Raw genomic sequence first — 16,844 nt, 5'->3', positions numbered from 1 at the left:
ATGCTTTCCAATTGGATGTTACTTCAAAGATGGGCCTGTCAGGTGACCAATGCTAGGAGTGTGAGGCAGGGCATTTGGAGGAAGGACATCATGTAATGAAACCTCCCAAAATATGTCCAACCAAAGTTGGCAACCCTAATTTAAAGTCTGAAAAATATGTTAGTGAATGCAGATGCTTCACTGCCTGAATTTCTGGATGATATGCACCTGCAATGCAAGGTCTTTGCCCTGTATCTGTATAAAGTGACTTACTTGTCTTCAGAACTTGGATTGCTAAAATTGTATGTGATCTGGTCTTGCATGTGATGAAAATTTTTTTTGGTCTCTTAGCTTAATATTTCTGTCCTTTTAAGAGCCTTTTTACATATTTTGCATTCTACTGCTGATTTTAATTTTTCTTTCAGTCACTACCTTCCATTCCCTGAAGTTGCTTTCTCAATGAAAACAGCCCCTGCTGCAGAGATCGGACATTCATTTGTGAATTTCTTTCTCACTCAAAGAGATGAAGGATGATGTGGGCGTCTACAAGCATGAATGGTGGTGGGAGGTCTACTTCTGAGGAGGGTTCAGTGGAGCCTTAGTACTGAAGGAAGCAGGCAGGCAGACAATGCCACAGTTGCTAGGGTATGTGCAAGGAGCTCTTCTTCACTTTTTAAGATTCATCAAGGAGGTCTGACTGCAAGAATATTGCCGTTTTTCAGAATGGATGGGTACCCAATTGTGGCAAGCCTCACTGGTAGAATTCATGTGGTCATATGGGCTCCTTTTACCAATTAACATTCAGGTTGAAAGTTATCCTCAGAATCCTGGAACAATGCATTTATTCAATGGCTGTTGATAGCCTCACCATTATTATTTCTGTCCTTGACGCCTGGGTCCTCGGCAACCATTGGATTGAGTCATGGCTTTTGACACCAATGTCCAACCTCAATCTCTCCCTCCTCGCCCCTATTTAGACTTTGCTGACCAGATTTTCCCTTCCTGCTGCATTTGCCATCAATCTGCCAAGTCAACTAACCTGTCATGCCCTCTTCATATTTAACCATGTTTCCTATTTTTGTATTGTCTGCAAACTTTGATATTGTGCCACTGTGCCTACATTCCTCCAGTTTAAAAAGCAGGCATTAACCACTACTATCTTTTTTCTGTCCTTTAGCCAACTTCCTCACCATGTTGCAACATTCCCTTTAATTGACATGTCTTAATTTTAATATGAAAGATCAAGATAAAACTGGGAGTGTATCTTGTCCATTGAATATCCTCCATTGCCTCCATAACGTATATAATTCCATTGTGGTTAACAGTATGGATTTCTGAAACAAGATGTAACAAATCTTTCACAGCTGATAGCATTAGAATATAAACTTTCTTCCTCCGCTTCTTAAAGGCCCCAGGTCATGAGACCAGAAGTATTGTTTACAAGGAGAATGACCATTTTGGAGTAGCATCTTAGAGGTAAAACAGAAAAAGCAAACCCTCTAAGCTGTCTCACTGTAAAGAGGTTTTGGATTGTCATAAACATGTTTGTATGAAGATTATTATTTTCAACTGATGTTACTATGGTAACAATTCTATAAGCAGATGGCAGCTTAATCCAGATGTTGATCCAATTTAATTAACCTGATGGCTGTTTGAAATTAAGCAGGTTGTTTAGTCAAGGTTATTAAGAAGAGTAGGTTTGTTGATATGTTGTGGAACGTTCTATATTTAATTTGTGACAGTGGCATTGTTCCTGTTTACCTGTGGTATTCTAAGATGATGTAGTCAGATAAGGGACAGAAGCTAGGGCCTCATAAATATTTAGACTTAACATCTAATCCTGCTGTTATCTGTGAGAAATCTTTCAAAAGAGTGTGAAAAGAATGAGCCCAGGAAACAACGAGGGAAGGAGAAAATGTCTGAAATTGGAATTACCCAGTGTTGTAAACTCAAAATGGAAATTTTCCATTCTCCAATGCGATCATCTCTTAACCTGAATCATACAGAGATACAAATATACACAAGGCTAAAGGATAATGTTTTCTCTTGACGTTAAGGTGAATGAAGAAATAGATGTATGTAAATGTGAGGATGTGGGACTAAGCATGACTGCTCTTTCAAATAGCCAGCACAGTCACGACAGGCCGAATGGCCTCCTTCTGTGCTCTAAATTTCTATGATTCAATGAAATAGATGAGCAAAAGTCGAAAAAACAGTTGTAATGGATGAAAAAGTCAGTTCCTAGTACTCCTGAGTTTTGCTCTCATGATAAAATATCTGAAAGGAAATTAATGAAAAAAAAATCCTACCAAAGCTTTGTTAAAGACCAATCAACAGAGCATAGTGCAGAACTGCAGGTGACTGGAATGGTGAGATACAAGGATGGAATCTTGAACCCCAACAAACGTGAGGCTGGTCAGTGAAAGGAAGGGAATTGGATAAATACTTGAATGGGGAAAAGATGGGAGGACTATGGGGAAAGAGCAGAAGAATAATTGGATAGCTCTTTCAAAGAGCCATCACAGGCACAATAGGCCAAATAGCCTCCTTTTGTGTTGTATAATTCCATGATTCTAATTCAAAGTATCACTAGAGCATAGACAAAGGTACAAACACTGGCAGGGGAAATGGGTGCTGGGTGCCCTCTCCTACGGAATAACTGGGTGCCCAGGCAGTGTCTTGGCTTGGGCTCCCAGGTGGGCCCTACTTCTGCTAGAATCAGAATATTAATACATTGGGCATGACTGGAGGTTGAGATGCAGAATTACTCAACTTAGGGAGTCCCTGCCATGGCACTCTGTAGCATCAGGGTCTTATTGGGTCAGATGAAGGCTCTATTCTCACAGGGCCATCATGGAAATCATGTGAAAGGCCGGTTGGATACCAGTTGTGAGATCCCAGCTGAGGTTGTGGCCGTTCCAATGGATTTATGACAGGAATCCGCTGGGAACAACCTGTGATTTTGGGACTATGCTCTTCATCTCCACGTTAATTCATTCTGATTGAGTTCAGCATTTTTTGCATCTATTTATAACTAGTCACACTGTCACATTTATCACCCCATTTGTGCATTGCTTCTAATTTATATTAATATCTTTGCCTTGCCTTAGTGCTTTCTTGCCAAGCATCTTTTCAGGTCTTTGCACTAGTGGATTCCAAGTTGATCTAGTCTTTGACATGCTGCCATGCAATGGGCCAACTTGAGCCCTAAGTAAAAAAAAAAATTTTTTTCTAGTAACTATCTGACAGGCCTTTCAAATCCCAGTCACAAAAGTGGGTATTCATAGCATTTCCTTTGTAATTGTTCCAGTTTCGTGTATTTCACATTTGGTTTAACTATGGACTGAATTTTACAAGCCCCTCGACATCGGGGGTCGTGGAGAGGCCCGCCTTGACCCCCGACGTCAAGTAGGCCCCGCCGGATATTAGCAGTGGCGGCGGCAAGGCCTCGGTGCTGCCCACCCCGGGTCACTTCATCTAAATATTTAAATGAGCATTAATGAAATGCAAATTAACTTACCTGCTGACGGTAGCTGTCCCACACCGATTTTACATCCAACCAACCGCGACTCGCTGGAGTTCCGAAGCGAGACACTGGTGGGGAGGGGGAAGGAATAAAATTATCAGGGCAAGAGGGATGGGGGAGCGGGGAAAACACTTTTTATTGGCTGTGGGGATGGTGGGAAGGGGTTGAAGAGCAAATGTGAGAAAGTTGGGGGGGAAAGTTCAGATCAGGAATAAAATAAATTTTGTAAATATAGGGCAATGAAAAGGCCATTGGGGGAGGGGGGTTGGGAAAGGGCCACCATCTTCTAATTATTTTTTTTTGAATTAAATGTAATATACTTTTAAAATGTTAAATTTTTGCTCAGGGCTTGAAGCCCTTTAAAAATGGCACTGATGCCTGCACGATGGCGCCAGATGCCATTGCAGGGGACGCGGAGCCGCCGCCCACTCTACATCATCGTGGGCAGCGGCTCCGCCCCCTCTATTTAAATCAGCCTTAGCGCGTAATATTGCGGGGGCTGTGCGGCGGCACCTCCATGTTGGAACGCTGCCACTTTCACAGCGCAGCGTGTTGATAAAATTCAGTCCTATATTTTTGGCATTTCTATAAGTTAGTGGTGCCATTAGTTGGGTGAAAAGTATTCAAGGATCATGTTTACAGGTACATCATGATTGGCTCCTTTGTTGTAATTTCTGTTCAAGTATATACATTACGCAAAATCAGCCACAGTAAATCATGTGTTTCCACTATTTTGATTGGCAGCTGTTCAGTGCTACTAAAAGTAGGATTTTTTTTACATGTGCTTGACAAGATAAGGAAAATCTGTAACCAGAGTACCAAACTATTGGATATAACATTTCTTGAAGGCAAATATAATTATTCAAACAGAAATCCTACTCATGTTACAAGCCTGCATGACATTTATTTTCATATTTTAAAAAATAACAAATAATTGTTAATTATTAATTAAATTTGAATCTTGCTAAGCACAATCTTATTCTATTGTTTAGTTTCTACACACTGTCCTACATATTAAGAAAGAAGATGAAAAAAAATCAGCAACAGTGAATATGTTGACACGATCTAGCAGAATTAATTCAATCTGACAGTGTGTGCTGACTTGCTTGTTGGTCATGTGTTCCTTTTAAGGGCAAAATGACTCTTCAGCTCTACCACAGTTGACAACTCATAAAGAATTAATACAGGTGCTTACAGCACCTACATCTTGTGTGTGTATCCATGCTTGCAACATGCTTTTGATGCAGTTGAACATTAAACCTTCTGCAAAATCCTTGAAGAAATTGATCTTATTTTACAGTACGCCAACATAATTGTCTGAAAGAAATAAAGGAACCAAAAGCTGAAAGAGAGTTACATCACTTGGATTGCTTTTGAAGATCAGGTACAAAGACAATCTTGTATTTCTTTTTGTAACTCTTACACTCATTGTGGTAAAGGATATCAGTACTTTCCTATATCAGGCATTAAATGTTAACATGAAGCACTGAAAGGGCAGGTACAGCAAGGTTAGATGCAAGAGTGAAGTTCTTTCCAGTCTGACATAACCATATCGCTAACCTCAGAGCAGCACTTCCTGAATTGACCATCCAACGACCTGATCAAGATTGCCGAATTAGTAACAATTTTGTGTGAAGGGTCAATAGCAACGAAGAACTGAGTTGAATCAGAGGAGATTTTCATTCCATCAGTCTAGTCTCACAAGGCCATCATGAGAACTCATGTGAAAGGCTGGGTGCTTACCTGTTGTGGGCTCCTGACTGGGTTTGCAGCCATTCCAATGGATTTACGATGGGTATCTGCTGGAACAACTTCATGATTTTAGGACCATGTTCTTCATCCCCATAGTAACTCAGTCTAGTTAATTAAATATGCCATCTCAATGATGTATGTTGTCATGCAGGCCCCCATCTGCCAAGAATGAGGCATATTAATTTTGTCATATGAACATTGATTTTAAACTGTTGCTGGAGTGAAGAAAGGACTTGTTAAAAAATCACCAGACACTTGGCTGGAAAGGCATTTGCATAATAACAGACAGTGCTTGTGGAGACAAAGTGCTATTCCCTGGTCCACTTAACCAACAATGGATTTTTGATCACCAAACATTGAATGTGTAAGGAAGAGCATTCCAGAGATTGCTAAGGTGATACAATCCACAAAAGCCAGGACTGGTTAAACCAGCTGGTCACATGACTAACTGGCTGGTCCTGGGTTTTTTTGAACTAGCCACAGAGAGTTTGAACTGAGAAAGACTGTTTGCTCCTGGACTGAGAAGACCTCTCCTGTCTGCTCCCATCTCTTTCTCACAAGCCTCTGGACCCACTGAAGACACATGAATCTCAAGAGAGAAAAGTCTCCTGCATCGAACAAGGTTTAAGAAGAATACTGGGCCCCAACGAAAAGCAAGATTTACCTACAATCAAGGACTCTACAGCCAGCTCGAAGAACAGTAACCAAAACCATGTTCAGATAATGCCACAAATGTTTCCATTTAATTTCTTCTGCTGTTTTCTGTCTCTATCTGCATGTCTGTATCATGTATGCATGCTAGCATGGGCGTGTCACGTATCCGTAGGCGTCAACCGAATTAGAGTCCAAGTTTAATAAAGTTCAACCTTGTTTCTTTAAACCTAAGAAAACCTGTTTGTGCTGGTTTCTTTGCCTTACAATTGGAAAGCAGTGAGGGCGCCACAGTGGCGCAGTGGTTAGCACCGCAGCCTCACAGCTCCAGGGACCCGGGTTCGATTCCGGGTACTGCCTGTGTGGAGTTTGCAAGTTCTCCCTGTGTCTGCGTGGGTTTTCTCCGGGTGCTCCGGTTTCCTCCCACAAGCCAAAAGACTTGCAGGTTGATAGGTAAATTGGCCATTATAAATTGTCACTAGTATAGGTAGGTGGTAGGGAAATATAGGGACAGGTGGGGATGTTTGGTAGGAATATGGGATTAGTGTAGGATTAGTATAAATGGGTGGTTGATGTTCGGCACAGACTCGGTGGGCCGAAGGGCCTGTTTCAGTGCTGTATCTCTAATCTAAAAAAAAACAAGGATTCACTTAGGGGGAGCTAAAAACACAATGTGTTTAAAATTATACCCTGTTACGGTAAGACCAGGTAAAGGCTGAGAGGGAACCCTAGACCCATTTCTCACTGGGTCATAACAATGTTAATTAAAGTTCTTCTACTGTCAGGCTCAGTAATCTATAAACTAGATTTCCTGGTATAATAGCAGCATTCTCTATTTGTAAGAAATATTCAACGCACAAAAAGTTGCAATGATCATAATTTTTTCTAAATATCGCTGAAGGAAATGATGGTGAATTTTCTTATTTAAGAGCTCCGTCAATGGAATAAATATCAAACACCAAATAGATTTGGAATGACCAAAATCTCCAATGCAACACAAAGTTTTATAAAATGCATCAAACAAGCAAAATGATGAGGGCCCCGTAATTGAAATGAAAGGTGGCTGACAGTCTCTCTCCTCTCATTGTTCCCTACGGTTCTCTTGCATCAGTCTTTGCCGTCTCTACTAAACAGGGAATGCTTTAAATTGACTTCATATTCGAAAATCATTATTGAAAATGAAGGGCAAAAATCTAATTAATCCAACATATGGGAGTAAAAATTCAGCTGGGGCCATTTTTGGCAGGGTAAAGCAAAAGGCCCATGGATTGATAGACATTGGGTTTCGGGTCTCATCTGAATAATGAAGGCAAGCTACTGGTTCTGGTCCTATCTCCACAGGCAGACTCACTAAAAGCAACCCTCCATTAAGTCTCAGGGGGACTAACTCTGGTTGGCCATATTCCTGCTGGTTTCATCACATGACCACCTGCCTCCCTTTGCCCCACCCACCTCAATAACCCTTTAACCCCATCACTAATATTTTTATAAAGTGTTGAAAAAATGTTAAAAAACACACCTTTTTTAATGCCCCTATAATTTTTCTCCTGGGTTAGTGTCCAAGAGATAAATCTTTAATTCCTGGAGATGCCAGGACAATCCTGGGGGGTTGGCAAACCAAACTACCGGGGGCGGTGAGGGGGGAGGGGAGGCAGCAGTTCACAGTATTTGTGGAATTAAGAGAGCACTCCTGCTCCTCTTGGCTTCATGTGAAGTTTTTCAAAATAATGTACTTTTCTTGAACTTTCCTTACACTGGTGGCCACTGAAGAATTCTGAATGGAGCAGGCCTGACAGCCCCTACATGGGCTGGTATTTTACTGGGCTCCCGATGTCGGGCTGCGTGGCGGGGGGGCCGGAAGATCGTTCCAGCAGCGGCCCACTGCCAGGACTGCTGGGCCCAATCTTCCCAGCAGCAGCAAGGCTCCATGGCAGACCCCGCCACTAGGCGACGGAACCTGGATTAACATATTTAAATTAATGAAATGAACACATTTAAATAAAATCAACAGCGATCTTACCTTCAGGCCGTGATCTTCTGAGCGCCGGCCGGCACTCATGCGCCTTCACTTTCCCGTCCAGGGAAAGCAGGCGCCACTGTGGTGGGGAAGGGGGAAACTTATGATTTTTAGTGCGGTGGTGGGGAGGAAATGGGCTCTAATACACATTACTAGTACAGGGGAGGGTGGGAAGGAGAGACTTCTGCACTTTGATCGGTTTCGTGGGGGTAAGTCAAGTGTTTGCGGGGCTGGAGAGGGCAAATGTTGAATTTAATTGTTATTGGGGGGGGCAGGGGCAATAGCTTAATCTGCAGTACATTGGGTGGGGGGTAGCCCTTTCAAAATTTAAATAACTCGGCAGGGCTGGCTGCCCTTTAAAAATGGCGCTTGCGCACAGGTAGTTGATGCCATTGCCGGTGTCAGAGAGCCTGCCTCCACGTGATGGAGGGGCGGGGGGGTCACGGTCTGACTGGCTCATTATCCTGGTTTGCCACGAGGAAGATCGCCAATCTTTCACAGCAATCATGTTAGTGCCACTCCCCCACTCTTTCCCCATATCCCTGCAATTTTTTCATATGTGCAAGTAGGAGTATCCTGGATTACAATGAATCACAGATTGAGTATTGTCTCAACTGCTCGGAGTACCTGACTCGGGATCCAGAGATGTTTTACAACTTAAAGAGAACAGAGATAAGTCATGAATATTACTATAAATTATCAGCATAGGGCATATATGGAGATAAAGGAAGGTAGCATGTGTTTTTATTATATATATGCTCAATCATTGAGCATGTTCAAGACAGGTATCAATAGATATCTGGAGACGAATGACGTCAAGGGATATGGAGATAGCACAGGAAAGTGGCATTGAGGTAGATGATCAGAATGGCAGAGCAGACTCGACGGGCTGAATGGCCTATTCCTGCTCCTATGTTCCTATAATCTGTATTGACACAGAGTTATGTTAAAGGATGCAAGAATCAGGTTTTTGGGTCACAAAATAGGGCTCAATAGCGCCACAGATGCTGGCACAACAGAGGCCTCGAAGGCACAAAATGACATGCATTGCACTGCTGGCTACTTCCAGCACCTAGAGTGTGCTGGACACTAGTGTGAGCGTGATTTGATGGATTTGACACAAGTCTTTCAAACGTGGTATGTGCCTATAGACACTAAAGCAGTCCGTGTCCATTTGCAACAAGATGTGGACAACTTTCAGGCTTGGGCTGATAAGTGGGAAGTAACATTTGCACAACGCAAGTGCCAGGCAATGAGCATCTCCAGCAAGAGTGAATCTAACCATCGCCCCTTGACATTAAATGGCATTACCATCACTGAATGACCCACCATCAACATTCTGGGGGGTTGCCATTGACCAGGACCTTAACTGGACCAGCCACATAAACACTGTGCCTACAAAAGCAAGTCAGAGGTTGGGAATTCTGTGGTGAGTAACCCACCTCCTGACTCCCCAAAGCCTGTCCACCATCTACAAGGCACATGCCAGGAGTGTGATGGAATACTCTCCACTTGCCTGGATGGGTGCAGCTGCAACAACATTCAGGAAGCTCAACACTATCCAGGACAAAGCAGCCTGCTTGATCAGCCCTCATCCACCACCTTAAACATGCACTCCCTCTACCACCGGTGCACAGTGGCAGCAGTGTGTACCATCTACAAGATGCAGTGCAGAAACTCACCAAACCTCCTTTGAAAGCATCTTCCAAACCATGACCACTACCACCTAGAAGGATCAGGGCAGCATATGCATGGAAACATCACCACCTGCAAGTTCCCCTCCAAGCCACACACCATCCTGATTTGGAACTATATCGCCGTTCCTTCACTGTCGCTGGGTCAAAATCCTGGAACTTCCTTCCTAACAGCACTGTCGGTGTACCTACCCCACATGGACTGCAGCTGTTCAAGAAGGCAGCTCACCACCATCTTCTCAAGGGCAATTAGGGATGGGCAACAAATACTGGCCTACCCAGCGACTCTCACATATCCATGAGAGAAATGTTAAAAATGGCACGGTATGCCTGTGCTAATCACTGCTCATTAAACATACGTTCAGCTGCACAGGAGCTATTTAAAGCGACAGGCATCCAACTTACAGGTGAGGTGCTTTTGACTTACTTCTGCTGTCGCCAAGTTTGTGGAAGTACGGTAGCTTGGTTTTGGAGATCTGTTGGTGAGCTGCTGCCTCCAATCAGGGAGAGCAGATGATTTGGCCACCCAGAGGTATGTAGGCTGTAGTTTTAGTACCTCTGGGTCTGCAACACAACTGAGAAATGGCGCAGAGGCTGCAGAGAGGAGATGCTCTGCAAAGAGGGAGGAGGAGGAGCACTCCCCTCAGAAGGCCCTACCCAACAGGTTTTCAAAGAACATTTCCCAAATCTCCACTTCACCCAGGAGCAATGTCTGTGGCTATTCATGTCAAGGTCATGGTTGCATTAAATTTCTACGCAATCAGATCCTTCCAGGTGAGAGCACTGCTGTCAGGTCCTCAGCACCAGACTCCTTGCACTGACTTTCCTTGCCACCTGCTCCTATTCCCTTTGGAGGCTATTCCTTGATGGCCTCCTGCAGAAACTTGGATTCCTTTCAGTGAGTGTAGCTCCCCTTTAAGAGGCTCAGACTGACTTTAAGAGCCGGAGGCTAGTTGGACCACATACTGGCCCCACATATTGTTTAGTGCCCTATAAAGAGTGCAGCCAGGTAGCAGCATGGGTCAGGCTGAGCTGCACACTACAACCATTCTAATGCTGAGGCAGCACAAAGTTTGTGTGGTTCCTGCCTCAACAGGACCAGGCACAGGCAGGTTACCAATCACAATCACCACACCCAAAATTGGGTGCAGACCAATCTTTCATCTTAGAAGTAGGGAAAAATAATATATTGCAACAATGAATTTTCATGAATCTTCTAAGGAAAGCTGTCTCAGTAAAAATCACACATTGATGTCATTTGTTTTGGCCTGATTTTATACTTATTGAGGCTTGCAAGGAATCAATACACTCTTGCTCTGTCAATTATCTGTGTGTTACCCTAATGGTAATGGCTTCAGCCGGCTTGCTTTCTAACTGGAGAATTTTTGACAAAGCTCACTTGGTATAACAAATGCAAAATACACTATTTAGTATTTATTTTGGCATCTCACCATCATTTCTAAAACAAACAGTACATTTTAAAATTATTTTAAAATTGTAGTGGAGGAAGCAGCAATAACCGCAAGTCATGGGTGGCCAAGCTGATTAATTGGCCCAAAGAACACGGGAGATAGAGCCCAGCAATCACATAGGTACAGCTCACAGATAACGAGAAGAAGATATGGCACATTATGATTTTAAAAAAGGATCAAAATGGAGGGATTGCAAAGCAGAGCTGAGAATAATGAGGTCAAACATGTCATTATAAATATTTCTTCAAGAATATAGGGAACAAACCAAAAAACACTTGGAAGAGATGTTACTCCTCTGTACAAATACCATATCTATAGAGTATAAAATACAGCTGGCAGGCCTGGGTTATGCTGTGAGCTGCACCTTTTGCACTGAGGTTAGTGACGATGGACTGGATCTTGTTGTCCGCCCAACATTGGGTTCCGAGCCGGGGCAGGGGCCAGAGAATCGGAGAGGCACTGGCCGCCACTGAACCCGACTCCGGGATTGCCGGGCCTGATCTTCCCAGGGGCGGGGAAGCTCCGTGGCGGCACCTCCGCTGCTCTGCAACGGGACCCGAGTTTAAATATTTAAAACAGCTCCCTGCATACATTTTCAATGTCATCTGCTGCGACCTTCCCATCTGTTCCCAATCTTGGGCCCGACATGCGGCACTCGCGCACCATCATTTTCTGGTCCACGAGAAGCTGGTGCCACTGAAGAGGGGAAGGGGTTACCTCTGCATTGTGTGTGAGGATAAGCGGGGGAAGGGGTCAACTCTGCCTTTTGTTTGCAGGGCTGGCAGACTTTTAAAAATGGTGCCAGCACCTGCTCCCGCATCAGGTAATGCTGTGAATGACGCCGCCGATGCTGCCCCCACCACGTGATTGGTGGGGGGGGGGAGGAGGAGTGGGGGGGAGCCGCCATCAGTTCGTTAAGTGGCCGTCCGCCGCAGAATTGTGGCTTGCAGGCCCGTGCAGGGGGTGTGGGGGGTGCCATTTTCTGCAGGACTGCAAAATCCAGCTCGATGTGTGTGCTTGGACACTTGTGCAGAGCTCTACTCCGCAGATGGTTAACTTTTAATATTCAAAGAGCACAGGTGGTATTATCATTTCTTCCGAAACCTTAGCAAAAGTTTAAAAAATTTTTATAAAGTTTGCTGGGGACCAGCACCACTGGGTCTCCAACCCATTTACACTTCATCAATGTTTCCCTAGTATTCCAGCATGGATGACCATGTAAATTGTATGTAAATGATATGGGAGTGACTTCATAATGATGACCGAGGGATAAATATTGGCCAGGACACCAAAGGTAACTCCCCTGCTCTTCTTTGAAGTAGTGCCATGGGATCTTTTACGTCCACATGAGAGTGCAGATGGGGCCTCAGTCTAATGTCTCATCTGAAAGACAGCACCTCTGACAGTACAGCACTCCCTCATTATTGCACTGGAGTGTCAGTCTTGGGATTCTGCCAGGCAGACAACTGTCCAGAAAACCATCCAAGCAAACAATGCCCCCTTCAGATGGCAGGATCTGTAATGGGGTAGCCATCAACTTTCACTACCTCAGGCAAGAGAATTTAATTTAATTTCCCAGTGCAGCAGGGCTGTGGAGACCATCTGATGCTGTTTCCAACAGCAAGCGAAAGATTAAAAATGCTGAGTTTGCACTGTAACAGCACATAACTTCCCTCCCTTGAGTTGGAAGGAGCACTGATTCTCAGTCAGTAGTCCCACACAGCACTTCTCAAATATATATAAAACAGCCAGAAAGGTAAAGCCAGATGGTTCTGAAAAAATACACAGCCGGACTCCCACCGGAGTGGGGTGAGGAGGAAATTTACGACCAAGGGTAACAACAACTTACATTTGTGTCGCCCCTTTAAACGTTGAAAAATACCCCAAGCCAATTTTCAGAGCATAAGACAAAAAAAGATGACAAGCAAGAAAATGAAGATATTCGGATGAGATAAAACAAGCTTGGTTAAAGCGGTAAGTTTTATAAATGGTCTTAAAAGGGGGAGAGAGAGGTGGAGAGGATTAGGGAGAGAATTCCAGTGTGGGACCTAGTTGGCTGAAAGTACTGTCACCAATGTTGGGGTGAAGATAGAAGTTGAAGTACAAGAGGGTGGAGTCAGAGGAACAGAGGGGGAGAAATTCATTTATAAAGCGCTACACAGTCTTACATCAATTCCTGGGGGCAGACAGCACCATGGACTGCTACCTACGCAGTCTATGCGATGTTCTTCAGTGACAACTGTGCGGGCCTTGCAGGTAGAGGCCCATGGCACTGCCTGCAACCAGTGAATTGACATAAGTCTGCAGAGCGCCAATAGTAGCAACTGATAGTTCTGAGGGAGATTACAGAGATAGGGAGGGGCGAACCAGTGGGGGGATTTAAATACAAGGACAAAAATTTTAAATCTGAGGTGTTGGTGGAACAGAAGTCAATGTAGATCAATGAGGACAAGGGTGGTGGGTGAGTGGGACTTGGTGTGGGTTGGGACACAGGCAGCAGAGTTTTTCAAAATGATGTGGAACAGCAACACTGATGAATATGCACATAATAAATTAAGCTTTCATTCAAAATTGAAAATAAAACCAGAGTTTTGGAGTAAAACAGAAAACAAAATAAATGCTATGAGCTACTTTGGGGCATATAGGACCGAGCAGCTGTCCATGAAATGTTACACTTATTTCCTCATGACCTTAGCTACTGTTTCTGCCTGCAGGTTCAATCAACCACATTGCAATGATAAGCACACGCTTAAGTGGTTTTCAAGCTTCACTGTGTAGGGTCCCTCCTGCAAACAATGGCACACTCCCGGGGATCCACTGTAAATATTCACACACTCCTGGGACCACCCCCCTCTGTCTTACCTTCTGAAAGGCAGTGTCAGCTACCCAAAGGAAAACAGAATCATTGCAGAATTTTTTTATATATCAGAATACATAAACAGAAATAATGTGCTGGCACATCAACTAGATCTGATAATTTTAGAGACTTCCTAAGGTCTGAGGATCACAGTTTGAAAACCTGAGGTCTATAGTAACCTTACCAGCAGTGTGTTTGTACAGAAACAGCGCAATCTGCAGAAAAGAAATTCAGAAATAACAAATATACCACGCAATAAAAGGTTTATACAGTCATTTTGGCCCAGAGGCACTATCAGATCTATCGACTTGCTCACTAATGTCCTTTAGAGAAGGAGACCTGCCATCTTTACCCCATCTGGCCTATACGTGATTCCAGTGCCAAACACAAATGTGTTTGATTCTTAACTGCTATTTTGAACTGACCCAGCCAGCTACTAGGGATGGGCAATAAACGCTGGCCCCGTCAGTGATGTCTACATCCCAAGAATGAATGTAAACAAAATATTGTTCATTTCTTCCTTCAAGGGTTATAGAGGAGTATTCACTGCAAGGCACAACTGGACATCTGGCTGTAAAGACTGCTAGTCTACAGTACTATTTTTTTAAACTGAGTAAAATAACCCTTCAGTTTGCTTCCTCTCTCCTGTGGGGCAGTCAGACTGCTTTTTGCGCATCGCTGATGATCTCTCTTCAAAGAGCACCAGCTACAACGGCAAAATGCCTAGAGTAAAGTCTGTTTTGCCAGGCATGAGCACTAATCTGAAAAGTCCATTGCTATTTGCTCATTAATTATTTGCTGACAATAATCAAGGCTATAAAACATCAGTGAACCACAATGCGGGGTTTGAAAGAAACATTCAAAATGATACGGAATTTCTCCTGCATCCCCTCCAGGCTCCAGTAGCCTTTGTGCATCGAGTTAGAAAACATGCCAACATTTTCATAGAATATTGCGATATTCTCCAAGCTGTATTAATTTATTTTGACTGTTACTTTTTTTCAGCTTGCCTTCATCTAAACATTACATTAAAATGCGCAGCAATTTTTATTATCTAGGGTAAGAGTACTTGATCTCTAATTTGAATAAATTTGAATATTAATTATAATATTGAAATAACAATACAAATTTAAATATTTACAATATAATTGACATGAGAATAAAGAGACAAGGTCCTGCTCTTTGCTTTTTAGGTGTAGTCTGTGATTTTAATAATAGCTCACTAGTCTGCCTACATAGTAAAATTCCAGATGAAAAGAACAAGAGAGCAAAGAGCCAGATTTCCCAGAGAGATTTGCCAATACTGAATAAAGTATTTCTGCACCTTAATGACAGTGTGCAGAATAATATGATACTGTACCCTGAAAGATAACATGTTGAGGATGAGTTGTATGAAGAATGCTTCCCATTTTAGTTGGCTTTATTGCCATGTTCTAGCACTGCACTGCAAACTGAAAATGATGGTAGGGCATTCTTTCATGTTTCTCTACTTAAGTAGACAACAGTTAAGATGGAAAAGCAGAGATTCACACCCCATTGCAAGGATCTAAAAGGACGATATGGCTAAGAAAATTAGATTGATTGTCACTCCTCAGTCCAAGTCCGCAATGGACGAAACGGTGACAGATGCAAGATGGCAGTAGTGTGGATGTGATGGAACATGTCCTCATGCGATTTTTATGTCCTCGCCTGCCCAGATATTCTGAAAAATCAGTCGCTCTTCACTTCCATTGGTTTATTTTCTTAATTAAATCTCTCCATCTTGCACGTGGCTTTAAATTGTGGGAAAGTACCTGATGTGTCTGTGTGCCAATAGGATGAGAATTATGTTGATCGGTTCAATGTAGGTCCTCCTTCACATGAAGTTCACATTCATTAAAAAGAAACCAATCAAAAACATTTAAATACACTGAATATCACCCACTCTAAAAATAAACAATCATAAAGTAACTATTCAAAAGCCATGAAAGGAACTAATCAGATGTCTCAAAAATTCAAGTGGTGTGTCACCATTATAATTGTTCCTTGTTTCCCTTTCATTAATTATTTCCCCTGGACACTTTAAACACTCCCACTCTGCCGTATGGGTTCTTTCTGTTCCTCTTGCCTACCAAGAACTACTGCAGTGAATGGCTCATATCAGGCTCTGTTACTGCCACCAGACTTGCCCCTCTCTCAGAAACTTTTCCATTCCAGAATTCCTACTTCTGAGCTTGGCCTAGCCTTTTATCAGCTTTTCTCCTTTTACCTGATTTGTGTGTGACCTAACTGCATATCGGCACTATTGTGTCTAATTTCTTGAGTTGTCCCCACAGCAGTGACTACAGGGCTTCAGCTCCTCTTCTCTTTGCCCAAACAGGTCCCCCTCGAACTTTTCAGCTCGCTCCAGTCTTGTTTGTCATCTCTGTCCAGCTTAGCAGCACACAGATCCTGAATATTACAGTTTCACTTCTGTGTTTAAATCTGGCCCAGAGCACTGAAAATCTCTCTCATATGATTATTAATATGATTACTAACTAAAATTTAAAGTATTGTTGGCAATTTCTATTCCTTTCCCAGAGGACACAAATCCACAGCAAAAAAAACACCCTTTACATACTGCACTAATAGCATTCCGCACCCAATTTAATTTCAGCCAACATCCCGTATTTTCCAAGTCACTGAGCAAGTACCCACATCTCAAGCAGACATGAAACTTAACACAAAATATGCCTGAGGCAATTTGTCTAAAGTTGAATTCAGCTTCCAGAGACTAATTCATTCTGATTGCATTAGAGATGTGGATAAGTATTTGTTCAGAAATCTCAACAGCATGGAGAGTGCAGAAAATGGAAACATACTGGTGTGTGTGTGAATGAGTGGAGATGGGAAATTAGGATGCCTGTTTGGTGGAGTG

This window comes from Heterodontus francisci, chromosome 36 (assembly GCF_036365525.1).
Source record: "Heterodontus francisci isolate sHetFra1 chromosome 36, sHetFra1.hap1, whole genome shotgun sequence".
Taxonomy (NCBI): Eukaryota; Metazoa; Chordata; class Chondrichthyes; order Heterodontiformes; family Heterodontidae; genus Heterodontus; species Heterodontus francisci.
Note: the sequence above shows the minus strand (reverse complement) of the source record.